We start from the raw sequence: 27,661 nt of genomic DNA on the forward strand, positions 1-27,661 counted from the left end.
ATCCCATTTGTCCATTTTTGCTTTGGTTGCCTGTGCTTGTAGGGTATTGGTCAAGAAATCTTTGTCCAGACTAATGTCCCGAAGAGTTTCCCCAGTGTTTTCTTGTAGTAGTTTTATAGACTGGGGTCTTAGATTTAAGCTTTTAATCCATTTTGCCTTGATTTTTGTATATGGCAAGAGATAGAGGTCAAATTTCATTCTTCTGCATATGGATATACAATTAACATATGATCTAGCAATCTCATTGTTAAGTATATATCCTAAAGGAAGGAAATCAGTATATCAAAGAGATATCTGCACTCCAGGGTTTATTACAGCACTATTTACAATAGCCACAGTCTGGAATCAACCAAAGTTTCCTTCAACTAATGAATGCATAAAGAAAATGTGGTATATATACACAAAGAAATATTATTCAGCCACAAAAAAGAAGAAACTCCTGTCATTTGCAACAATATGGATTGAACTGGGATATATTATGTTAAGTGAACTAAGCCAGACACAGAAAGACAAATTTTGCATGTTCTCACTCCTATGTAGGTGCTAAAATTAAAACAACTGATTTCATGGAGACAGAGAGTAGAATATTGACTACTAGAGGCTGGGAAGGGGAAGGGGATCAGGGTGGAGGGGAAAAAGTGAGGATGGTTAATCAGTACAAAAGTATAATTAGATAGAATGAATAAGGTCTAGTATTTGGTAGCACATCGGGGTGACTACAGTCAACAGTAATTTATTGTATATTTTAAAATATTGAAAGAGTGGACTGGAATGTTTCTAACACGAAGAAATAATAAATTCTTGAGGTGATAGATACCCAGTTACCCTGATATAATTATTACATGTTGTATCCTGTATCAAAACATCACATGTGCCCCATAAATATATATAACAATTATGTACCCATAATAATGAAAAAATGAAAAATTTTAAAATCATGTTTGGGAAGTGATTAAGTCATGAGGGCTCTACCCTTGTGAATGGGATTAATGATCTTATAAAAGGGGTTTCCAAGAGCTGTCCGGCCCTTCCATCTCTCTGCATGTGAGGACACAGCATTAGTCCCTTTTTGCCCTTCTGCCATGTGAGGCTGCAGTGAGAAGAGGACATCTTGGAAGCAGAGAGCAGCCTTCAACATACACTAACCCAGAATCTGCTGGCATCTTGATGTTAGGCTTACCAGTGTCCAGAAGTGTGGAAAAATACATTTCTGTTCTTTATTTTAAAAATAAAAATAAATAAAATACTTAAGTAGAGGCAGTATATTATGTACATACAAGTTAGTTTATGATCCCACTGTAGGGACTGACAGTTTCCCTAATAATAAATTCATATTCCAGTGAAGGTTCTATAAAGTCTTATCAGAAATCCACAAATCAGAAGTGACCATTCCAAGTGCTTCTGTTTTCCACATCTTGATTATCACCTAAACATAGAAAATGTCAGAAAAATGATTTTACTGGTAAAATTATTGGTTTAATTAACATGGAAAATGTTAGAATTGGGCTTGTATTGGTAAAATCAAATATATTCAAGAAATGTTTATTGGGTAAAATACTATGAGACCCATCCTCCCTCCAATCCGTTGCATGAGCAAAATAGAAGACAGTGGTGCAAAATAGAAGACAGTGGTGCGTCTCCTGAATTCCTAGGAAAGATATCAAAGCTTGATCAATAAGCAGCCCTATGCCCAACCTTTGCAAATCAATGTGACTATTAGAATATCAAAAGCCAGCTTCCAGAGATCCTGTCATGTTATCCTGAGTGACTCTTTCATCTAGGATGGAGGTTGAAGAATTTAAAAGAACAAAGAGCCATGCCTTCTTCAAGCTGACAGACCCAGTTATAGAAGCTATTTTCTGCCTGCTTACTAATGTTTGGTTATTTAGTAAATATCTTTATGTGTGTAAAAATTTTGTCAGAGATTTCTTTCATTAAAACCTGAAAGTAAGATTGTGGGGGACTGCTGACTCTCACCAGCCACATCAAACTAGTTGCTACCATTCTCAACCAAAGAACCTCTTCAGAAAGAAATTAGCTGTGTCAGTTCCCAACAATAAAGAAATAAAAGTATCTTTTAAAAAAGAAAACTATATAGATTATCTCTTTTTTAAAAGAATGATGCCATGAGTATACACAAACAAAACTTTCACATTTAATTTTTGGGAGGTCACAGGTTTGCCCATTTCCATTCATAGACTACTGGGTCTACTGCCAACAGGTAAGCCCTTGAACCTTAGATATAGTCATGCAAATTCAACCCTTACTTCAGTAGACAAGATGTGAAAGTTGAAGGACACAGGTAGGATCTCTGATTCTATTCAATTACAGTATTCCAGAAGTAAACTTTTTGGAGGCAGACTTTTAACAATGTACAAGATAGGATTGTTTTCTGATCACAGAGATTTACAGTTCTTTCTCTGCGGGTACAGACCATTGTATATGTGTCCATTTGGCTGGTTTTCCATTATGGCCGACTAGTGAATGCTAAGATTTCATAATGAGAAAGTCACTGTAGAAGTTTCCTTTCTTGCTTGGGTTTTGAAAAGCAGGAATATGAATGAGGAAATGACCAAAATCTTCATCTCACTGGAAAACATACAGTAAAGGAGGCAATCCTAAGAAATAAAGGAAATTAAATTAGATAAGGAATGGATAGAAGTACCTTGAACTCATAATTGGAGATTTTTATTTACTTAAAATGAGATCACTGAGAGGTTTTTGATTAGTTCAATGGTTGATCTTCTTCCACAAAAGTTACTAAAAATACAAAAATAACTGGCAATTTTAAGTTAAAGGAGGAAAATTGGATGTCTGAGAGCAAATGAAGAGAAAAAAACATAAAATGATAGTGGCTGTATATGAAATTGAGAGAATAATAGAAGAAAAGGGAAATCTATTTAAAGACATTATTTAGGAAGAAACTACAAGATCTGCTGATAGTGAACAAAAGATAAATTTCCCATTGATGTAAGGTGAAACAAACACACACTTCATCCATCCACCAGCATCTCATGAATCTTCTAAAAGTGCTACTTCCACTATGTTATCTTACTGTCCCCAAAGGGAGAGTCTTAGTTTAGAATCTTAGAATAAGGTCTAAATTCCTTATCTTGAAATTTAAGACTTTCTGTAGTATAGTCCCAAATTCTCTTTTTCAAAACTACCTTTAAAAATAATTCTGATAAAGGAAGACATTTATGCAGCCGACAAACATATATATATAAAAGATCATCATCACTGGTCATTAGAGAAATGCACATCAAAACCACAATGAGATACCATCTCATGCCAGTTAGAATGGCAATCATTAAAAAGTCAGGAAACAACAGATGCTGGAGAAATAGGAACGCTTTTACACTGTTGGTGGGAATGTAAATTAATTCAACCATTGTGGAAGACAGTGTGGCGATTCCTCAAGGATCTAGAACCAGAAATACCATTTGACACAGCAATGCCATTACTGGGTATATACCCAAAGGATTATAAATCATTCTACTATAAAGACACATGCACACATATGTTTATTGCAGCACTATTCACAATAGCAAATACTTGGAATCAACCCAAATGCCAATCAATGATAAACTCAATAAAGAAAATATGGCCCTATTACACCATGGAATACTATGCAGCCATAAAAAAGGATGTGTTCATGTTCTTTGCAGGGACATGGATAAAGCTAGAAACCATCATTCTCAGCAAACTAACACAGGAACAGAAAACAAAACACTGCATGTTCTCATTCATAAGTGGGAGTTGAACAATGAGAACACATGGACACAGGGAGGGGAACATCATATACCGGGGCCTGTCGGGGGGTGGGGGGCTAGGGGAGGGATAGCATTAGGAGAAATACCTAATGTAGATATTTGATGGTGCAGCAAACCACCGTGGCACGTGTATACCTATGTAACAAACCTGCATGTTCTGCACATGTATCCCAGAACTTAAAGTATTATAATAATAATAATAATAAATATAATAATAATAATAATAATAATAATAATTCTGATTGCAGGAGTCTTGTGAGTTTCTGTTCCACAACTCAGAAGCCGATTTAAAACTAATTTTATATAATTCAATCCTGATCAAGAGCAGGGCTTTCTCATCCCACTATCTAAGTGTTCCACCTTCTGTTCTAACATAGGGAGATGTACGAGGGTGTGAGTTAAAGAAATCAGTGAGTGTACTTCACATTCAGGTGGAACACTCTGTGGGATGGATCTGCAGGTGGGAAGGGCCTGGGCAGAGACATAAGCACAGGTGAGCTAAGCAACTGACTTTGGTCTATGGCCTGACCACGTGCTGTATTGGCCTCACTAAAGGCTATGTCTCTCTTTCAAGAACTTTCATTTCTTCATTTCACTCTCTCCTGTCATTGGAAGCCCAACTTTTCTTCTCTCAGCTTCTGGTTACTTTTTCACTCATGCCCGTGAGTTGAGAAACCATCGACCTGTATGATAGTTGAGTATTTGTAACCATTATGGCTCCTCAGTGAACGACTGCAGACTCCCATCTAACTCTGACACAGTTCAAGCTGGAGGAAATAAGAGGTCCCTGTGGGGTACAAGTAAAAGGAGGAAACCGCAAAAATAACCATGAAATAGTTATTGCCATGAAGTTACTTCATATGTCCTTAATTTTACACGTAGTTGATTCTTTCTTCAGCAAGAAATGTTTCACTGTTTCCTCGGTATTTTGGTCTGCTTTTGGGGTCTAAGCCACATTTCTAAGACTCTTAGCTTTTCCATTGCCTCATTTCATTATCATTATTCCCATTCCACTTCAAACTTATGGCCATGTCTTAAATACTTTTATCATCACAATTTTTCTCGACCCAATATATTAGGTTAGTGCAAAAATAATAGCGGTTTTTGCCATTAAAAGTAATGGCAAAAAATGGTAATATTAAGTGTAACCACCCTGACACAATGCCATAAGATAAATTTTCAACCCTGCTTCATCCCAAAGTCTGCCTTCTCCATATTTATACCTGGACTGCTCATTCATCACTGCTAGAGAAAAATCACACAGCCACTGAGATTGATACCATTAAAAATTCATGGCCTCAAACTCTAACTGTCCAGAAATCCTGCAGTTCTTCTCCAGGCAAATCTCTTTCCTGTTGTCCACAGTGACTATTTTTATACTTCTCCACCTTCCTCAAACCTCTGAACCAGATGCTGCTCACTTCATTCTCAACAAATGACCTAACCTGCTGTTTATAAAGAAAATAGAAACATGCTGCAGGGCGCGGTGGCTCAAGCCTGTAATCCCAGCACTTTGGGAGGCCGAGGCGGGCAGATCACGAGGTCAGGAGATCGAGACCGTCCTGGCTAACACGGTGAAACCCCGTCTCTACTAAAAATACAAAAAATTAGCCGGGCGTGGTGGTGGGCGCCTGTAGTCCCAGCTACTTGGGAGGCTGAGGCAGGAGAATGGCGTGAACCTGGGAGGCAGAGCTTGCAGTGAGCCGAGATAGCGCCACTGCACTCCAGCCTGGGCAACAGAGTGAGACTCCGTCTCAAAACAAAACAAAACAAAACAAAAAAACCTGTTGTGTGGAATTACCTCAATTCCTCCACCACACCCATAACCTCATCTGTTTCTGAATATATACCCATATTCTATCCTTCTTCCCTTGCTATAAATGCAAAAATTAACATGTCCTCACAATGTAGTATTCTCCTTTGCATGTATTATTTCGGAGAGGTAAATAGGAGTTTCTGTTGTATAATATTGGAGGCTACCTCCACGTTGCCTGACAAGAAGCTGCCTGAGATTGGTGGCTCCTCATTCTCCAACGGGAGGGGTTTCTATTATTTTCAGCTTCGCACAAGGTGTCCAGGTTCTATCACGCCAGGGATTTGATATCCATGATAGCAGGTAGCCAGCTGCAAGATACCTGTCTGTGACTCCTTGAGTAGTTGATATGCAGATCTATACTGCATATTATTTGCTCTCTCCATTTAGTACAAAGGATAGTAACAGGAGAGTTAGAGCCCCTTCCCAAGAGCATTGCTCTACTGTGGGTCCAGCTGTGCCCAGGAATGAGGCATATACAGATCTAATGCATTTCAGCATATAGTCTCTTCTTTAATCATCGTGCAAGAATAAGTAGGGTCATCTTGCTCCAGGGATACAAGTTTACTCACACCATCCATACTGTTAAGGGTGTCCCGAATCATTCGTATCTGACAACCTCTCCTAGGGAGTAAAGGTATCACTACAAGATGCCGGAACTAACATCTGCGACCTTCACCTCAGTTTTAAGATGTTTATCCAGTGGTGTGGTGGGTCTCACTCTGTATCTTACCTCCTTTAGGGCTGTTGACATCATGTAAGAGAGAGTTCCAGGTTACTGGCAATGGAAAAATCCCCAAGATGGAGCTAGGTGCTCCGCTCATTCTGACATCAAGAGTTACCACCACAACATGCAGGGTGTTTGTTTTGTTGTTTTGTTTTGTTTTGCTTTGAAATAGGATCGTGCTCTGTCACCCAGCCTGGAGTACAGTGGTGCTATCATGGCTTACTGCAGCCTTGACCTCTCAGGCCCAAGTGATCATCCCACCTCGGCCTCCCTAGTTGCTGGGACTATTGGTGCACGCCATTACACCGGGCTAGCTTTTGTATTTTTTGTAGTGATGGAGTTTTGCCACGCTGCGCAGGCTGGACTTTACCTGGGCTCAAGTGATCCTCCCACCTCAGCCCCTCAAAATGCTGTAAGTACAGGCCCAAGCCTGAGACATGCAGTTTTGATAAACTGTACCCAGCAACATGCAGTTCTGATAAACACCAAATTGACATGAATCATAAAAATCACAGCTCAAACCATATCATAATCATAAAAGGAGACCAAAGTATTAACAAAAGAGAATACAAGATGTTGAAAAGTGATAACAGCCCTTCCTAGGAGAACAAACGAAAGGACAACCAAAACCATGATGGGCTAACCAAAGACTTCAATGGTTCAGGCAAAATTTTGTTTAAAAATCTCACTTTTTAACCATCCTCAGGATAAGAAATTTATTTCCTGGCACCCCATCAGCACTGATTCATTAAGATGGGCAGCTGGCACCCACTTTGACTCTGCCTCTACCTATGAGGTAGTAGATGATTCCAGAGAGACTTTCCATGGAACAGCAGGCAGAAGCTAACTGCATGGTGGTCCAAGAGCCTAAGAAGCAGATTTTACCTGGTGCTGTTTTTTGGTTGTTTTTTTTTAACATATCCATACACTTGATAATAAATTATTAGTATCCATCTTCCACTGGCTTACAGCATGTCATTTCTTCACATTTCTACAATATTTTGCTCAAACTTCACTATCATTTGGATTTTAGTTTACTCTTATTCAGGTGTTTTTTTCCTTGATTTCACATTTTTCTCACGTGAGCTGCGAATACAACTAGACTTCAAACCAGAGCATTTGATCTCCCCTTGTGCTTAACTTTCCTGGAAGATGTCTCAATTGCCCCTGAACAATAATCAAAAGGCAATTCTCTCTCTTCCTCTGAAAAATCACAGCTCCTGGGTGGGGAAGCGAGTGGAGATGTTACATCTCTCACATCCTTACTTTAGTTTCGAGAGTGAGAAGAGATGAAAGAAGATGAAACCAGACTTCAAAACACACAGAAAACTCCTGTATTTACAAAGGGGAAAAAATGATGGCGTTCAAAACACTACAGAGCAATGTAAGCAGTATCTCCAACTCCCAAACAAATAAAAGAACCTTTCACAAAAGAAATCTTATGTGACCCAAGACAATAAACCTCTGTACAGTTCAGCAGTTGGTTTTATAGCTAAAATAGGCTTTGCCTCGACATACCCACAGTTCTGGAACATGAAACTTTTCAATACTCATCATGTTCAAATTATTGCCACCCCATAATTTCCTCAATCCCATTCCACTGAAATGGAATGTGTTATGCATAGCAGCCATTTTAAATCAAGAGGGGCAGGAAGTTACCTATACAGTCTGTTATGAACTTCCTAACCTTAAGAGATTTCAATCCCATGCAAGTAGAAACCAGCGGTGAATTTATGATATGAGTTTTGTCTTTTAATTAAGAACTTAAAAAAGAGTTGACAAAGTTTTTTTGAAAGCTTTGAAAAGAGGCAAAATAGATCTATCGGAGAGAGTTTCTGAGTTGGAGAGTGGAGTACAGGCAGCCTCACAAGGAGCTGGGACCTGGGAATCAGCATTTGCTCTAACTTGTAGTGAACTTCAGGGAGGGGTAGGTGGTGGAGAGGGACAGATTGGGCAGGTGGAAGTTAATGTCTAGAGACACATGGTGTCTTTTGGCACAAATGGTGATTATCATCATCAGAGAGGCAATTGGGTGGGGTGAAGTCTCTGTAGGTAGAGGTGCATGCAGTGGGGTATCTGGAATGCTGGCCAACAACAGGAAAGACCGGCAGCAAGGAAAGAACCTCAGCTCCTGGACTGTTGTGTGATTTAATAACTGAAAGAGAATGGAAGGAGCAAGGCAGCATTTCAATACAAATGACAACAATTACTAACTAACAATAACAGATTTGCTAAAACACTGGGAATGATTGAATCTTGTACTTCATAGAGGAAACTGAAACTCGAACTACATAGTCTTCCCAAATTCTCTCAGCTAGTGGGTCCCAGAGCCAGATTTATCAAAAGGCAGAGCTACTTAGATCCAGAACTCATAAGCACCATGGTGTATTTTACTGAGCTAGAAGGAGCAGGGGTGCAGGGAACTCGGGAAATGATGCACAAGGTTGTGATCCACATGTAAGTACATAGCAGTTCCTGTTTTCATAATGTTAAATGTAGGGAAACATAAGTAAAAAGTCTACAGCATTCTAGAATTTACATAGCACTTTCACTTGGGTGGTCTCAAAACCAAGAAGAAACCTAGACAGTCAGGTTCAGTGTCCAAAGACCTAACAGAATCAGCAAGGTTCTGTCTAGGATGACTTGAACCTTAAGCCATCCTTTAAAAAACATCTACAAGAATACATAGGAGAAAGTTTTTAAGACCTTGGATTAGGCAAACGGATTTTAGGTATGACACCAAAAGCATGAGCCCTAAAATAAAAAATTGTTAAATAAGGTTTATTCTCTTAATAGCGTTAAGAGAATAAAACAGCAAGCATATTTAAGTAATTTGTTTTCAAATCACATATCTGACAAATGACTTGTATCCAATTCATTCTGAATTCTGAACTCTCAGAATTCAACATTTTAAAAAATCTCCCAATTTTTAAAATGGTCAAAGATTTTTAAAAAATACTTCACCAGAGAAGATATACAAATGGAAAATAACCTTAGTGTCATTAGTCATTAGGACAATGAAAAAATTAAAACCACAATGCAATACAACATACAACTATTTAAATAGCTGAAATCGATAGAACTAAGTCATAAGTCTGGCAATGAGGCAGAGCAACTGGAACTCTCACACATTGCTGGTAGGAATGTAAAATGGCACAGCCACTTTGGAAAACAGTTTGGCTGTTTCTTCTAAAATTAAATATACACTTACCATATGACCCGCAATCCCACTCCTGTTTGTACAAGAGAAATAAAAACTTATGTTTACCAAAATAGCTGTAAGGTAATGTTTTCAAGTGCTTTATTCATAACTGCTAAAAGTTGAAAACAACCAAAATGTCCCCCAATTAGTGAAACAGTTGCACATACATTCAGTGCAACATTGCTCATCAATAAAAAGGAACTACTGATATGTATGACAACACGAATGATCTCAAATGCATTACGCTAAGTGCAAGAAACCCCATTCAAGGACTACACACTGTATGACTTCATTTATATGACATTCTGGAAAAGGCAAGAACTGTCAGGCAGAGAACAGATCAGTGGTTCCCAGGGATTGAAGTGGAGGAGGGGCCAATTACAAAAGGGCAGCAGGAGAAATTGGTATGTGTGTGATGAAACTCTTTAGTAGCTTGATTGTGGTGGTGAACACAGGATTCTATCTACTAGCAAAATATATACTACTATACACCCCCCAGAAAAGTTTACTGTAAATTAAAGAATAAAAAATTGTAAACATTAAAAACTGATTATATATATTTTTTACTTTTGCTGAATAAATTCTGTGTGTGTGTATGTGTGTGTGAGAGAGAAAGAGAAAAAGAGAGTAAAGAGAAAGAGATTTTGCCAAAAAAAAAAAAATGGTTCTTTTATGAAAGTATGCGAAGTACGGGCTGTCCCCTCATGCAGTGTTTTATGCAGAGTAGCTATTCAATATGCATTTGTTAAGTCAAAATGAATAAGAGAATAACAAAGTATACCAGTGACTTCAAATTAATCTCACTTACAAAATATAAATACCAAAATTAAACAATTAATGATATTTATAACTGTCTCAGTAATGATTCACATTGAGATCTTTGAACTTATATCACTCTCAACACACAAAACTTGCAAAGTTACATAAAAGCAACAAAGCCAACTCAATTAATTTATTAGCATACTTAAAATTCAGGGTGCCAATGATAATTTTAGTTGTCACTTTAAGTTATAAATTAGCAATTTAAAAACATAATAATGAAAAAGAAGACTAAGACTTATACATATTATGTATGATTATGATTTTCTGCACATATTAAAATTCATCTTTATTGTAATTGATGAATATAAAATATATAAAATTACTTTAGAACGATGTGGATACAATGAAAGTATATCAAAGGAATATTTCATATGCTGAATGCATTTTATATTTTATTTTTAATCCAAATTTTTGTAGAATGATTCAATGCTACTTTAAAAATTAAAGTAGCTTGTAAAGAATACAAATTACAGTCATTATCATGATTTGTTTTAAAAACAGATCATTACAGCTTAAATAACTTTCATGTGAAAGAAATCAACAATAATTCAAAAAGCAAAAGAAAGTATTGAGAAAACAACCTAAGTGTGATATTAGCAGATATATTTCACTTCTGAACATAGATCAATGTCAAATGAAATTATCTTTTGAAAGCATAAACTTTTATGAATTTAATTTATAAAATAGCTACAGCTACTTAGTACAAAACTCTAATAGTGTTTATTGACATGCACTGAATTGGGAATAAAAGATACAGGGAAATGAAAAGTGTACACATTCAATAGAATTTTAAGACAGTGTATATGCCCAAGCTCACCCAGTTTTAATAGAAAGCAAGAATCTGGTTAATAATGAAGCCTCTCCCTAATCTTAAGAAAGCGCAGCAGAAAATAAAATTAAAGAAAAAAATTATCTCACTTTACAACTGTACTTTAGACATTTCAATTGCCAGTTTTAATTTTTCCTTGCGACATGAAGCTTTGTTTTCAAGATAGCTAGTGCAACCTCACATATTAATACTTGTGTTGCTATTTCTTTTGGTAGAGACTTGACAAATATTCCTAATTGAACAGTGGAACAACAAGGATATGGAACTTATATCCAGCAACTTTTTTTTTTTTTTTTTATACTTTAGGTTTTAGGGTACATGTGCACAATGTGCAGGTTTGTTATATATGTATCCATGTGCCATGTTGGTTTGCTGCACCCATTAACTCGTCATTTAGCTGTCCCTCCCCCCTCCCCCCTCCCCCCACCCCCTAACAGTCCCCGGAGTGTGATGTTCCCCTTCCTGTGTCCATGAGTTCTCGTTGTTCAATTCCCACCTATGAGTGAGAATATGTGGTGTTTGGTTTTTTGTTTTTGCGATAGTTTACTGAGAATGATGTTTTCCGGTTTCATCCATGTCCCTACAGAGGACATCACTGGCCATCAGAGAAATGCAAATCAAAACCACAATGAGATACCATCTCACACCAGTTAGAATGGCCATCATTAAAAAGTCAGGAAACAACAGGTGCTGGAGAGGATGTGGAGAAATAGGAACACTTTTACACTGTTGGTGGGACTGTAAACTAGTTCAACCATTGTGGAAGTCAGTGTGGCGATTCCTCAGGGATCTAGAACTAGAAATACCATTTGACCCAGCCATCCCATTACTGGGTATATACCCAAAGGACTATAAATCATGCTGCTATAAAGACACATGCACACGTATGTTTATTGCGGCACTATTCACAATAGCAAAGAGTTGGAACCAACCCAAATGTCCAACAACGATAGACTGGATTAAGCAAATGTGGCACATATACACCATGGAATACTATGCAGCCATAAAAAATGATGAGTCCAGCAACTTTTCTTTGTCCAGAACAACTAGTTCAGAGTTTGCCTATGAGTCAGTAATGTATTTTATGGTGATTACTAATATTTTCTTCGGAGTTCAGTAAATATTTGGACAAAAAACAGACAAAAGTTATATTAACTTATCTAAAGTATAGAACTAAATAAAATATTTGGAGAAAATGTTAACTCATGTCACACATCCAAGGTGATGATGATAAATTATTTGTAATGGATTGTTATTGGTGCCACAATCTAGATAGAATTCTCCTCCTATAAAACCTCATCTAACAAGATTTACATTTCCTCTTACCTTTTTCTATAAAAGTGGTTAATGGTCATGTATCTAGACTGTGACAAGTAAAGATAGTGACTTTATGAAAAATCACAGATTATATTCAGCACCTAGCACAGTGACTGGCCCACACTAATACTCAATGGAAGTTTATTGGACTGATGGGAAATGTGAATAAATTCTATGTAAAAAGAATAAAATTATGCCCTTAGGACATTATGCTAGAGTCAGTTTTAAGTAAAATGGATATTTTATTTTCAGAGGGTTGGGAATATTCTCATACACTATATGCATGAGCAAAAATTTATACAAATTTTCTGATGGAAATTTACTAAGATTTTTTTAAAGTCTTCAAATATGTATATGCAGTGATCTAACATTCTTAATTCTAGGAATTTATCCCAAGGAAAGTATTTGGAATTTGCACAAAAAAATGCCTATGTTTTTAATAATAGCAAAGACTGGAAACCTTCTTCTAAATATATAATAATAAATAATTGGTTAAATTATGGCAGACACACATAGTGAAATATCTTTGAACTCATTAAAAATGATGCTTTTATGGAAGCATGTTTGTTTTATACATTAAGTAAAAATGTAGTTTAAATTGGAATGTATACTGTTATCTCATATCTTGTGCAAATATATGCATGTGCATGTACACATAGAAAAGTGGTACGTACCAAGTTGTTAATTATTGTTATATATGGATGGAGGATTTTAATTTTCTTCTTTTTCCTATCTGAATTTTATAATTTTTAAACACTAGATTTTATTTATTGCTATTGAAGTATGAAAATACAAGTAAGAAAGTAAAAAAACTGATGCTTGAAACAAAAGAGTAACATGGCCACTCACCACCACAAAAATGACTAGTTTGCCCCTCTTCTGGCTAAGCTGAGAGATTGGTACTTCTTTATCAACACAACTCTATCCCTGCTATAATCCTCCCACCTGCTAGACAAAATAAATAAAGAAATTCAATCAACACCCATCTCTCTTTCTCTCTCTCTTTTTTTTAATCCCAAGGACTTCAAAACAAAGTATCTGTTTCTTGATAGCATTTGATCCAGAATGAGTTTCTGCTTTGTAATCCATCCTTAGAACCATCGGCACACACCCAACCCCATAAGAAGCTCCTCTCAACACCCCCTTACTGAGATGCTTTCACAATGACACTTAAATGAACTCTCATATCCTGCTGCACCAAGAAAAATAAACCCAACTTTGTGACTCTGAGTATTTGTGGTGGTCTTTGGTTGTTTCTTGTGATGATGATGGTGGTGATAATGATATTGGTGATGTTAGTAGTGGTGATGGTTGTGACGATAGTGAGGCTGCTGATGATGGTAGAGATGATAGTGATGATACTGGTGATAGTGATGGTAGTGCACAGGTGTTTTTAAAACTAGTAGTATTTGGGCCCCAAGAAACCAAAGAAAAATACTCTCTTTCACATAGACAACAACATTGTACTAAGTCCTATGACTTCCAGCACAGGAGAGGCAATCTAGTGAAGTAGAAAGAAATTATACTAAGAGTCAGGAGTTATAGGTTCTAGTTCTGGTTCTGCCATTAGTTTACTTTGTTACCTGGAGCTAATCACTCAACCTCTCAGGACCTCATTTAATTCATCTGCAAAATGAAGATTTCTGGATTGACTTCTAAAGTAACTATTCATATTGTGCAGCTTTTTGTCTCTGCTCTCTCTAAGTTATCAAGTCAGAGACCCAGACTAGATGATCTACAGTCTAGGTCCACTACCTGTTTTTGTAAGTAAAGTTTTTATTGACATGTGGCCACATTTGTTTACACATTATCTATGGCTGCTGTCACATTACAATGGCAGATCAGAGTGGTTACGATAGAAACTACATAGCCCACAAGGCCTAAAATATTTATTATCTGACCCTTCACAGAAAAATTTTGGTACATTAACATGCCCCTGGTCTAGGGGTATGTTAATAAGAGTTTGGTATGTTGAGGATATATCTTATTAGCAGATATATCTTGTTACCTGCTTCACAAGGTAGGGAACTCTCGTTCACTAGTGTATCCTTAGTGCCTATGTCAGTGCCTGGTTTCTAGCATACGCTGAATACGTACTTGTTAAATGAATGAGTGTATTAGAACAAATGACTAAATGAATTATAGCCTCTGGAGGGCTGAAATGTTTATTCATTAGTATTCTTCCTGTCTTGGCAATATTTCTATTTGCTGTGGAATTTAAAACATATCCAGATGGAGGGAAGTTTATACATAACACCCATTTTCAGTGTTGTCATATAGCATGTCCAAGTGTACATAGTTCCAACTACATAACAGGGCTTCGTCTGAAGTAAATTCTAGAATGATTTTCAAATACAGTAGCAGCATACAATATCTGATCCCACTCAGGAGGCAAGTGTGGATTAATAAAAGTAGAGTCTGAGATTTCTGGAAAACACTTCTTCAGTTAGAGGACAACAGAATCAAGTAAAAGTAGAAAAGAATCATCATACATTATAATCTTAGTACCAGTATTTATTGCTTTCAGATTTCTAAAAATAAGGTTTGTTGATCTTTCTTTTGTTTGATGTAGGCTCACTGAACCAACATCATCAGTAATGTACTCAAAGTCAAAGAGAGGTTTAGGTAGCTTGCATCTTCTGTTTTTCTATTTACTGGAACATACAGTAAATTTCTCTCTCTCTTTTTTTTAATAGAGATGGGGATCTCACTTTGTTGATCAGGCTGGTCTTTAACTCCTGGCCTCAAGCAGTCCTTCCATCTTGGCCTCCCAATGTTCTGGAATTACAGCGGTAAGCCATTGTGCCTGGCCAAGTAAACTTTTGTTTAAGAAGAAGTGTATTCTCATTTTTTTACTTGATAAACAAAAATGTATCCATCGTGTTGCATATAGGAGTTTTTGTTTCACTTACTTACTTTACATGTCATCAAACATGATGGCAATGATAAATAGCTACTGAATAAAGAGCGTGGTCTTTGGAATTACAGACCTAGTTCCGATTTCCAGCTCCACAAACTTACTAACTCTGCTGCTCTAGGCAAGTTATTTAATTTCAGCATGCCTCAGTTCCTCACTTTTAAAATGTGAATTACAAAATTTATTTTATATACTAGTTCAGATCAATAAATAAGAGAATATATTTAAAGAGCCTAACACTATTCCCTGCACATAGCCTGTTCTCAAAAATGATAGCAATTATATCTACTTTGATTATATCATATATCCAAATGATATATTATCATATATTAATTACATAATTGTGTTTTATAGCATATCTGTGAGAACACCAATTGCAAAAGAGAAGAAAAAATGTTTTAAGATATCTGATTTGAGTCATTTTTACTTTAGAGTTTAATTTTAATCTTTTGTAGGGTCAGCAGCACCCAAAACACTTTTCCAATTATGAGTCTACTTTTTCTTTGAAAAGGAAGTCTGTTACGTTGGTTCACCAGTATTCTTCCCTAATAATTCCAGAGGGATTTGCTGTTTCTGTCTCTCAAAGAGGTCACAAAGGGTCAGCGTTGCTTCAGGAACTTTGTTAAATAAAGCCGCTCATTCCCAGCTGGGCATGGAGTGGATGCTACTAACGTGCATATAAGAGGACATGGAAAATATTCATTGATTGCTCTTATCATTAAGGGGAATAGAAAAGTTATTTTATTTCATTGAAAAGCACACTGTAAAGTTCTGAGAGTCTGCAGAGTCCTTATTCAGAAGATAATTGTCCTTATCAGTATAAAAATCACCAGCATCATTTTGAAATTAAAATTTATTTAAAAATTTAATTCCAAAAATATCTGATATATATTATATATAATTGTACTAAATATATATATTATATATATAATTGTACTAAATATATATAATTGTACTAAATATATATATAATTGTACTATTATATATACAATTGTATATGTATATAATTATATATATTTATATATATTTTATATATATAATTGTACTAAATATATATATAATTGTACTACTATATATACAATTGTATATGTATATAATTATATATATTTATATATATTTATATATAATTGTACTAAATATATATATAATTGTACTAAATATATATATAATTGTACTATATATATAATTGTACTATATATATATAATTGTACTAAAAGCAGTGGAAGAAATAAAGATGAACAATATAAACCTCTGAAAGACTAGTTTTCTTTTCCTATTTCTACTCCCTGTTTAATACTGGATCTAGCTTGGTTGGCCACAAATTACATAGAGTTTGGATATGGTTTTATATTTGTGTTTTAAATGTCTTTAAATAGTCTTGGGTGTGTCTTGAAACTATCCCAAAGCATTTGGCGATATTAGATTATTGATTTGAGTTTCTCCGAAGACCTTGAGACTTAGTCTTAAAAATTTTTAAGCTCCTTTGTGATATCAGGAAGTATACTCAATATTTATTTCTGCACCTAAGTTAATGACATTCTTTCTAACCCATTCTATATTGACAGTGTTGTTAGGGAGAATTATAGTAAAAGGCAAAGCAAAAAAAAATGAGCGTTTAAAAACTTTGATAATATTACAGAATCATAGAATTTTTGGGAAAGCAGATGACACATATAGAGTTTTTCAGATACCTAAAATTTACCTTGAATTCTGGAAGAAACTCAAAACTTCTTCCTTCCCATACCATCCTGCCCCCACCAATAAATTTTCGACCTAAGAATATATTAGTAGTGATCAAGACACTATGACCCATAACTAATAGAAAGAATTTAAACTTTTCTTGTTTGGAGAGAAGATATTTAAATCATTTTATTTCAAGTAGCTTGTTCCCCTAGAATTTGCATTTTGGACCCACCTTGTTTTGATTCTGTCTTCTCAAATTTGTTTAGATGGGTCTGAGTCTACTTTCTTCTCAGAATAAGCTCCATCTTTGAAAGATGCTTAGAACGGTTCTTTGGACCTAGGGAAGAAACATTCCCATGCTGCCTTGAAGATATTCTCCTTGGAATTTTCACCTTGACTTCTCTCACCATCAGAGTAGCAAAATCAAGAGGACTGAGCTTGGGATATAGGCTTTGGAGAAAATATGCAAAAGTAGGAACACTTTTGTAGGTGTTAAGACAGAAGAAGAAAATATAACCTGGGTATATACCCAAAGGACTATAAATCATGCTGCTATAAAGACGCATGCACATGTATGTTTATTGCAGCACTATTCACAATAGCAAAGACTTGGAACCAACTCAAATGTCCAACAACGATAGACTGGATTAAGAAAATGTGGCACATATACACCATGGAATACTATGCAGCCATAAATAATGATGAGTTCATTTGTAGGGACATGGATGAAACTGGAAAACATCATTCTCAGTAAACTATCGCAAGGACAAAAAACCAAACAACACATGTTCTCACTCATAGGTGGGAATTGAACAATGAGAACACATGGACACAGGAAGGGGAACATCACACACCGGGGACTGTTGTGGGGTGGGGGGAGGGGGAGGGACAGCATTAGGAGATATACCTAATGCTAAATGATGAGTTAATGGGTGCAGCACACCAACATGGCACATGGATACATATGTAACAAACCTGCACATTGTGCACATGTACCCTAAAACTTAAAGTATAATAATAATAAAAAAAAGAAAAAGGAAAGAAATTTAAAAAAAGAAAATATAACCATAGCTGATAACACATGATATCCTTCCAGCTTACCAATCTTCTCTACAAAGATATGAATTATTCACGACCCCTATCATCATTGTGATTCACTTGCCTTTGTTTTCTATGCATGCATCTATTTGGGCACCTAGTGAAGTGGTAAAACTATGGTAACTATGGTATGTGGCTGGTCAAGCATTTCAGGATTTGACTCCTAGACACCTCTGTCAATCTTTTCTATTCCAGACATTAAGTTACATACTGCCGAATAGGCTCAAATAGATTAATTTGCTCATTTTGGATGGTTATATTTTATATTAGCTTTCTCCAGAGAAACAGAAAGAAGGTTATGCATGTGTGTGCATGTGTGTATGTGTGTGTGCATGGGTATGAGAGAGAGATTTATTTTTTAATTGGCTCAAGTGATTGTGGGGGCTGGTTAAGAGGCTGAGGCAGGAGAATGGCGTGAACCCGGGAGGCGGAGCTTGCAGTGAGCCGAGATTGCACCACTGCACTCCAGCCTGGGCAACAGAGCAAGACTCCGTCTAAAAAAAAAAAAAAAAAAAAAAAAAAGTGAAATCTGCAGAGTGGGCTGGCAGGCTAAAGAATAAGGGAAGAGATGATGTTTCAACTGAAGTCAGAAGGCAGTCTGCAAAAAGAAAAATTGAGTCTTTTTTCCCCATCTTAAAATCTTCAACTTATTAGATGAGGTCAACCCATATTACAGAAGGTAACTGCTTTACTCAATGTCTACTAATTTAAAAGTTAATCTTGTCTAACAAACACCTTCACAGCAACATCTAGACTGGTTCTGACCAAATGTGTGCGTACTATGGCCTAGCCAAGTAGACATATAAAATTAACCATCACACTCTTCTATATATTAGCCTCATTAAACTAAAGATTTGAAATGTACAGTTGACCTTTTCTAAAATGAAGATTCATAAAGAAGTCGTTTGTTTTTATATAACCTGATAAAAATTGGACAGCTTTAATATGGGTGTCCTGTTCCACAGAAACATGTATTCAATAACAATGAAAGAAAATCACTGAGAAAACATTTACTAATATCGCTGGCAAAGGGAAACATTACATTCAAAACACATAGCAATGGTTTTAAATATAATCTCTCAATCCTTTTTCATCTCGCACAATACAATAGCTACCCACATTGTCTGGTTTTTAGGTTCTAGGCTCATGTATTTAAAAGCCTCAAAAGCTCTTAAAACTCAACTTTCGTTGGCTTTCCCCCACCCTTTTCCGTTTTTCCATTGTTTCACTTCTCCAGAAGTAATCTTTGCTCCCCCAATTATGTCTTTAGCATTTATAATTTGTCTTCTTTGCCTTTTCCAGTACCCTGCTTCACCCATTACCTGTGCCAGAGTATGAAAATTTGGGAAACCAGCTGGTACATACAGAAAAGGCAGGGAAATGGTAGTAGGTTTTTAAGACTCACACTTTAACTTTTTTCAAATCCTATTTTTAACAGGATTTCAAAAAATTCCTCTGGTATTATTGTTACTTTTGGGAGTGGGATTTTTCCACAGGTGCATATATTTCAAATTGTACCAAAAGCAACCCAACCCACCACTCTTTCATATACCATCCACTTCTGTTCACAGTCTCTACAACAGCGAAAATATAGAGCTTCTTGCAATTCCCCAACACACCATGTATTTTCTGATTCCTATGTTTTGACATGCTGTTTCTTAGGTCTTACTTATCCCTTCTCTCTCATTTTGCTTTCATGACTATCCACACATAATTTAACACCCAGCTCAAATATCATTCTCTGAAGCCTTCACCAGCCAAGTTTCTTTCTCCTCTCTGGTTCCATTTTGCTATACATACACCAAAAATAATGCTTTTCATATTACATTGGAACTATTGCTTTATGAGTCCATTCTAATCAAACAGAATTACTTAAGGACTAAAACCTTATTTTGTACATCTCTGCATCCACAATTTCATTAATCAAGACTTTTAGCTACAAGAGATAGAAATCAAATTCTAATTTAGGAATAAAAGGAAAATTACTAGTTTACTAACTGATACATTCTAGATTATGTAAACTCAGATTAATAACTCCAAAAGAAAGCAAATCTTTTTTTCCCAAATGTCCCAAAGATTAATTCCCCTATAAGTTAATAGGCACTTCTGTGAATTTATGTCAGGTACTATGATTAGCCCAACCTAAGTCAAATGCCTATCACCATGGGCTCAGGAGACATTGGCATCATAATTATTACCCCAACAGGATCAAAAGTGAGGAAAGGATGTGCTGATATCCAGAGAAAGAGGAAAGATGGCAATATGATAGGCAGCTAAAGACCAGGGCAACTACAGTTTGCTACTCTGGAACTTAGCACAACATGTGGTATTTAATAGGTGCTCAAAAAATATTAAATCAATAAACAAACAGTAGTTGTTCTTCTTTGTTCTATAGGGCTCTTAGGATCTAAGAACAACTTTACCAGCATATTGTATTTCTGAAGACAATTACCAACAATAATTCACCTCAGATTTCACAGCATTAAATTCTGATACTTTATAAACCAACCATTCCCCAAATACTTCCAACTTATGACTTTGGAAATGCAACGGTAACATCGTGTAAAAAAAATTGAGAAAGTTTACAAGTAATCAAAAATTCTCATCAAGGTTTAAACATACACACATATACCCACATTAATGTATATATTTATATTTATGCCCACAAATATACACACATTAATATTTATGCACACACACATATGTATACACATATAACAAATGGTCATTCTCGTATCAGAGAAATATACCGTAATATAGTCACCAAACCATAAACTTGATAAAATCTGTTTTGCAATCAGCCCTACAACTACATACTAAAAATGTCCTTATTTTATACACATTACAAACTTGTTTTATCAGGCAAAATGTAAGTTTAAAGGATAAGATCCCTCCTGTTTGGGATAGTTTAGGCACTGCTTTGTCTAAAGAGAAAGAACTAAGCATGATGAAGACAAAAGAACAATTAAATAGTGGAGAAGAAAGTAAAGGTAAGCTTTCAGGGCCCTTTTTCCACATGTCATATTTAGATCAGTCTTGCTTTATTGAAGGAGGTTGTCTTTGGTATCAAGTTACAAAAACATCTTTAAAGATGCAATTTTTATGTCTTAAAAATTATGATTAAAATGTCATTTACTTTGTTTTTTAAAACAAGCCATTAGCCTTAAAATATATTTTCTTTTTAAATAAAAACCCAGGATTGACCCATAATCATACAAATAAAAACATAATCCTTCTCAATAACATTTTAGAGTCTTTCGTTCTCTTTTCATTACCTCTTATCCTTGCAGCTATTCTCAGCAGCATCAGAAATCCAGAAATAGTGCTGAGCAGATATTTTGTCCAAACTTGTCAAAAATAGGCAACAGACACAGTTATTCTACAAATAAAGCCATTACTGAGTCTGCAGGAGCCAAATGAACTATACAAGGTGTTAATTAATTTTGCATTTCTAACATTTCAATGATCATTTCCTTGGAAGTGGACACCCACATGAAGAAAAGAAATGTAGCCACATGTAGCTATTATGTACAAAAAATATTCCTAATATACAGATGCAAATCTTTTCTTGGATAACATTTATATTTTCTATTAGCATCTGGCTCCTTTTTCAATAAAGTTCAGTATTTGTGACAGCCTTTCTTTCAGAAATGTGAAGGCTTCCTTGCCGTGAGCATTTCAAATGTTCAGAAATACCAACTGTGATTCAAATGATTTATAAGGTCATCACCCAAGAAAAGCCATGTACACTGAATTTTCTAGCTGCCAAATAGAGGGAAAATATAAAGAGAGATGTGTGTGTTCTTGTGTGTGTGCGTGTGTGTGTTTGGGGAGGTAACTTCTAGATTGGATGGTAAGACAAAGCAGTAATAAATAACAGAAGTGAAATGTAGAGTGTAAAAAAATAGACCTTAGTTCCTAGATACTTCTTTAGCCTTCCACAGCCGCCAGCGTACTGCCTTACACATGGTAGGGGCTCAATAATAATTTGTTTAGGGTGTAAGTAAAGAGAAACTGGGTCTCTATGTAAAATAAAATATCCATAACTAAAGACCCCCTTTAAAAAAGGACAACTTGATCTACTTTATTCTTCATAATAAAACCAACTGACACTGGCTTAGTGCTCACTATCAACTAGACAGTGGAACAGGTGCTTTCCATGATTGATCTGATTCGAACTTTAAAGTAATTCTATGTGGCATTTATTATTACTATGCTAATTTACAGATGAAGGAAGACAAGCACAAAGCTCAGAGGAGCTCACAGCTGCTGTGCTTTCCTCCTGGAATCATTTCCCCCTAGCTCTACACATGGCTGGTTCCTTCTCCATCATGTCCTTGCCTAAATTCCACCTCCTCTCAGCCTTTGCTCATCACCCTTGCCCCATAGAGTTACACTCCGTCTCACTTTTCTCACAGCACTTTCCCAACACATTACCATAACTTTTAAATTAATTCATTTATTTTTCACTTATTCATGACCTGTCGTGCTCATTAGTATAGTCATTCCATGAGAATGGTGCATAACAACAAGAAATGTACTAAACATATTTTTATAGGAATTAATAAATGTTTCAGATATCACAGGGCTAGTAAGAATGAAGAGGGAACTCTAACACACATACTTGACTCCAGATCTCAGTAGCTGAATCCCCAGCAATGTTCCTTACTAATTTGTTCATTCTTTCACTTTTTTATTGAGCACTTACTATGTTCCAATCACTTTTCTTAGCAAAGGGAAAGCAGTGGTAAACAAGATAAACAAAACAAAAAACTTGGACTTATGCTGTAATGGAGATAAAAGACAATGAATAGTTACGGAGCAACAAGTGCTATAACAGGAGAATGCATGAGAGGCAGGGGACTGAAGATGCAGACAGGGAGTGAACAAGAGACGTTTTGCAGAGAAAATTATGTCTAACAAGTAAGTGAAAAGTCTGTAGAAGTCCAGTACTTGAAGGCTCAGGAAGAAGCTTCATGGAAGAGGGAATAATAGAAAGTTGTTTCAAGAAGACAGAATAACATGGACCGGGTCTTAGAGGTTGGCAAGGAGAGGAATGGAAGGAAGTGAAGGTCCAGGTCAGGAAGGGTGTTGTAAATGAATTATAGAGTTAGGAATTTGGTTAAGAAAAAATTGGGGCACTATCAAAAGGCAGTAAACTAATTGTTATAATTACTTTTTGGAGTAGAAAAAGGGAGGATGAAAGCAGCAAGACCTATTGCAGTAGTCACATGTAAATGGGTAATAGCAAGAAAAACAGAAAGTAAGCCCTTCTCTCCATTGGTTATTCTAGTTATCCATTCTTCTAATTTTTTTTTTCAAAGTTTTTAACTTCTTTGCTATTGTTTTGAATTTCCTCTCGTAGCTCAGAGTAGTTTGATCGTCTGAAGCCTTCTTCTCTCAACTCATCAAAGTCATCCTCCATCCAGCTTTGTTCCGTTGCTGGTGAGGAACTGCGTTCCTTTGGAGGAGGAGAGGTGCTCTGTTTTTTAGAGTTTCCAGTTTTTTTGGTCTGTTTTTTCCCCATCTTTGTGGTTTTGTCTACTTTTTGTCTTCGATGATGGTGATGTACAGATGGGTTTTTGGTGTGGATGTCCTTTCTGTTTGTTAATTTTCCTTCTACCAGACAAGACCCTCAGCTGCAGGTCTGTTGGAGTTTACTAGAGGTCCACTCCAGACCCTGTTTGGCTGGGTGTCAGCACCGGTGGCTGCAGAACAGCGGATTTTCGTGAGACCACAAATTCAGCTGTCTGATAGTTCCTCTGAAAGTTTTGTCTCAGAGGAGTACCCGGTTGAATGAGGTGTCGGTCTGTCCCTACTGGGGGGGTGCCTCCCAGTTAGGCTGCTCAGGGGTGAGGGACCCACTTTAGGAGGCAGTCTGTCCGTTCTCAGATCTCCAGCTGCGTGCTGGGAGAACCACTACTCTCTTCAAAGCTGTCAGTCAGACAGGGACATTTAAGGCTGTGGAGGTTCTCGCTGAGTTTTTGGTTGTCTGTGCCCTGCCCCCAGAGGTGGAGCCTACAGAGGCAGGCAGGCCTCCTTGAGCTGTGGTGGGCTCCACCCAGTTCGAGCTTCCTGGCTGCTTTGTTTACCTAAGCAAGCCTGGGCAATGGCGGGCGCCCCTCCCCCAGCCTCGTTGCCGCCTTGCAGCGTGATCTCAGACTGCTGTGCTAGCAATCAGCAAGACTCTGTGGGCATAGGACCCTCCGAGCCAGGTGCGGGACACAATCTCCTAGTGTGCCGTTTTCCAGGCCCGTTGGATAAGCGCAGTATTAGGACGGGACTGACCCGATATTCCAGGTGCCGTCTGTTTCCCCTTTCTTTGACTAGGAAAGGGAACTCCCTGACCCCTTGCGCTTCCCGAGTGAGGCAATGCCTTGCCCTGCTTCGGCTCGCGCACAGTGCGCTTCACCGACTGTCCTGAACCCACTGTTAGGCACTCCCTAGTGAGATGAAACCGGTACCTCAATAGATTCAATGCCATCCCCATCAAGCTACCAATGACTTTCTTCACAGAATTGGAAAAAACTACTTTAAATTTCATATGGAACCAAAAAAGAGCCCGCATTGCCAAGTCAATCCTAAGCCAAAAGAACAAAGCTGGAGGCATCACGCTACCTGACTTTAAACTATACTACAAGGCTACAGTAACCAAAACAGCATGGTACTGGTACCACAACAGAGACATAGATCAATGGAACAGAACAGAGCCCTCAGAAATGATGCCGCATAGCTACAACTATCTGATCTTTGACAAACCTGACAAAAACAAGAAATGGGGAAAGGATTCCCTATTTAATAAATGGTGCTGGGAAAACTGGCTAGCCATATGTAGAAAGCTGCAACTGGATCCCTTCCTTACACCTTATACAAAAATTAATTCAAGATGGATTAAAGACTTATATGTTAGACCTAAAACCATTAAAATCCTACAAGAAAACCTAGGCAATACCATTCAGGACATAGGCGTGGGCAAGGACTTCATGTCTAAAACACCAAAAGCAATGGCAACAAAAGCCAAAATCAACAAATGGGATCTCATTAAACTAAAGAGCTTCTGCACAGCAAAAGAAACTATCATCAGAGTGAACAGGCAACCTACACAATGGGAGAAAATTTTTGCAACCTACTCATCTGACAAAGGGCTAATATCCAGAATCTACAATGAACTCAAACAAATTTACAAGAAAAAAACAAACAACCCCATCAAAAAGTGGGCAGAGGACATGAACAGACACTTCTCAAAAGAAGACATTTATGCAGCCAAAAAACACATGAAGAAATGCTCCTCATCACTGGCCATCAGAGAAATGCAAATCAAAACCACGGTGAGATACCATCTCACACCAGTTAGAATGGCCATCATTAAAAAATCAGGAAACAACAGGTGCTGGAGAGGATGTGGAGAAATAGGAACACTTTTACACTGTTGGTGGGACTGTAAACTAGTTCAACCATTGTGGAAGCCAGTGTGGCGATTCCTCAGGGATCTAGAACTAGAAATACCATTTGACCCAGCCATCCCATTACTGGGTATATACCCAAAGGACTATAAATCATGCTGCTATAAAGACACATGCACACGTATGTTTATTGCGGCACTATTCACAATAGCAAAGAGTTGGAACCAACCCAAATGTCCAACAACGATAGACTGGATTAAGAAAATGTGGCACATATACACCATGGAATACTATGCAGCCATAAAAAATGATGAGTTCGTGTCCTTTGTAGGGACATGGATGAAACTGGAAAACATCATTCTCAGTAAACTATCGCAAGGACAAAAAACCAAACACCGCATGTTCTCACTCATAGGTGGGAATTGAACAATGAGAACTCATGGACACAGGAAGGGGAACATCACGCTCCGGGGACTGTTGAGGGGTGGGGGGAGGGGGGAGGGACAGCATTAGGAGAGACACCTAATGCTAAATGACGAGTTAATGGGTGCAGGAAATCAACATGGCACATGGATACATATGTAACAAACCTGCACATTGTGCACATGTACCCTAAAACCCTAAAGTATAATAAAAAAAAAAAAAAAAAAAGAAAAACAGAAAGTAATAAGCACATTTGAGAGCTGTTATGGATATATTTAGAAAGGAGAATTCATAGGACTGGATTGATTTTATATAGAGGAAATGAGGAGGAAAGGAAAGGGTGAAAGAAAACATTTAGATTTATAGTTTGAGCAACCAGATGCCAACACTGAGACATGGAAAACAGGAGCCAGAGCTGTAGAATGGGCAATGGGGAAATGGCGGTGTGGCAGGCAATGAGTGCAGGAGGTACATGAGCAGTTTGAGATTAGACTTCCAAATTAAGAGACCCAGGATGAAGTTTGATAGGGACCTAGAATTCAAGGATGAGTACTGAACTGCAGCTGTAGATTTTGTTTTAGGTGCTAATTGAAGCCATGCGAAGGATGAGCTGGCCTAAGGAAAATACACAGATTGAAGCCTGAGGAACAAGATTCAAGGGAGGCATGGAGAATTAGGAGGTTTAAAAAAAGACTAAGAAGACCCATCCAGAGAACAGGGAAAAAGCTAGAAAGTGCCACAGGTGCCAAGAAGAGAGGATTTCAGAGTGAGGGGAACCCAAAAATCTAAAACTGTTGTAAAGCATATGTGGACTGAACATGGACTGAACACTGACAGACATGAGGCAGAGGTAGGTCAAAGTCATTGATATTCTAGGACTGAATGGCCAGAGAGTTGGAGCCAGGATGGTGACAGGACAGGACATGGACGTGACATCTGTGAGTTTACTGCTGAAGACTTCAACAAATGGCATCTGAGTGTTCAAGGATGACAACAATACAGAGATGTAGAGTATGCCAGATTCACAAGCCTCTCAAGGGCATGGGTTTTTCGCTTGGGTGGAGGCATATGGATGTACAGAGAAATGTGCAATAAAGATGAGCAAGCCTGGCCAGGTATGGTGGCTCACACCTGTAATCCCAGCACTTTGGGAGGCTAAGGCAGGAGGATTACCTGAGGTCAAGAGTTCGAGACCAGCTTGGCCAACATGATGAAACCTCGTCTCTACTAAAAATCCAAAAAAAAATTAGCTGGGCATGGTGGTGGGCACCTGTAGTCCCAGCTACTAAGGGAGGCTGAGGCAGGAGAATTGCTTGAACCCAGGAGCAGAGGTTGCAGTGAGCCAAGATCGTGCCACCGTACTCCAGCCTGGGCAACAGAATGAGACTCCATCTCAAAAAAAAAAAAAGAAAAACAACAAAGCCTAGTTCCCAACCAAGGCCCTGTTTTATCCCAAGACATAACTTATTTGACTCAAAACAAGGAATAGAAATGAACTTATATAATGTTCTGAAAATTTTTTTACTATTTAAGTCAAGAAAATATATGTATGCTTACTGCTTCAAATATTTCATAAAAAAACTCCTACACATTTCAATATTTCAAATAAAAACAGCTGTGATTGGACATCCTAGCTGTCGATGATCTGGATTTT

The 27,661-nt window shown here is 37.2% G+C and overlaps 1 long non-coding RNA gene across 1 annotated transcript in view; it reads right to left on the reverse strand.

Moving 5' to 3' along the window:
• Window positions 1-2,079: 2,079 nt before the first annotated feature.
• Window positions 2,080-27,661, reverse strand: part of LOC134733096 (uncharacterized) — a 38,132-nt gene continuing 12,550 nt past the window's right edge. Inside the window, exon 3 of the long non-coding RNA XR_010116659.1 lies at window positions 2,080-2,618. This is a non-coding gene — a long non-coding RNA (uncharacterized lncRNA). The remainder of the gene's footprint in view (window positions 2,619-27,661) is intronic.

The sequence above is a fragment of the Symphalangus syndactylus genome, chromosome 17 (assembly GCF_028878055.3).
Source record: "Symphalangus syndactylus isolate Jambi chromosome 17, NHGRI_mSymSyn1-v2.1_pri, whole genome shotgun sequence".
In the NCBI taxonomy this organism is placed as follows: domain Eukaryota; kingdom Metazoa; phylum Chordata; class Mammalia; order Primates; family Hylobatidae; genus Symphalangus; species Symphalangus syndactylus.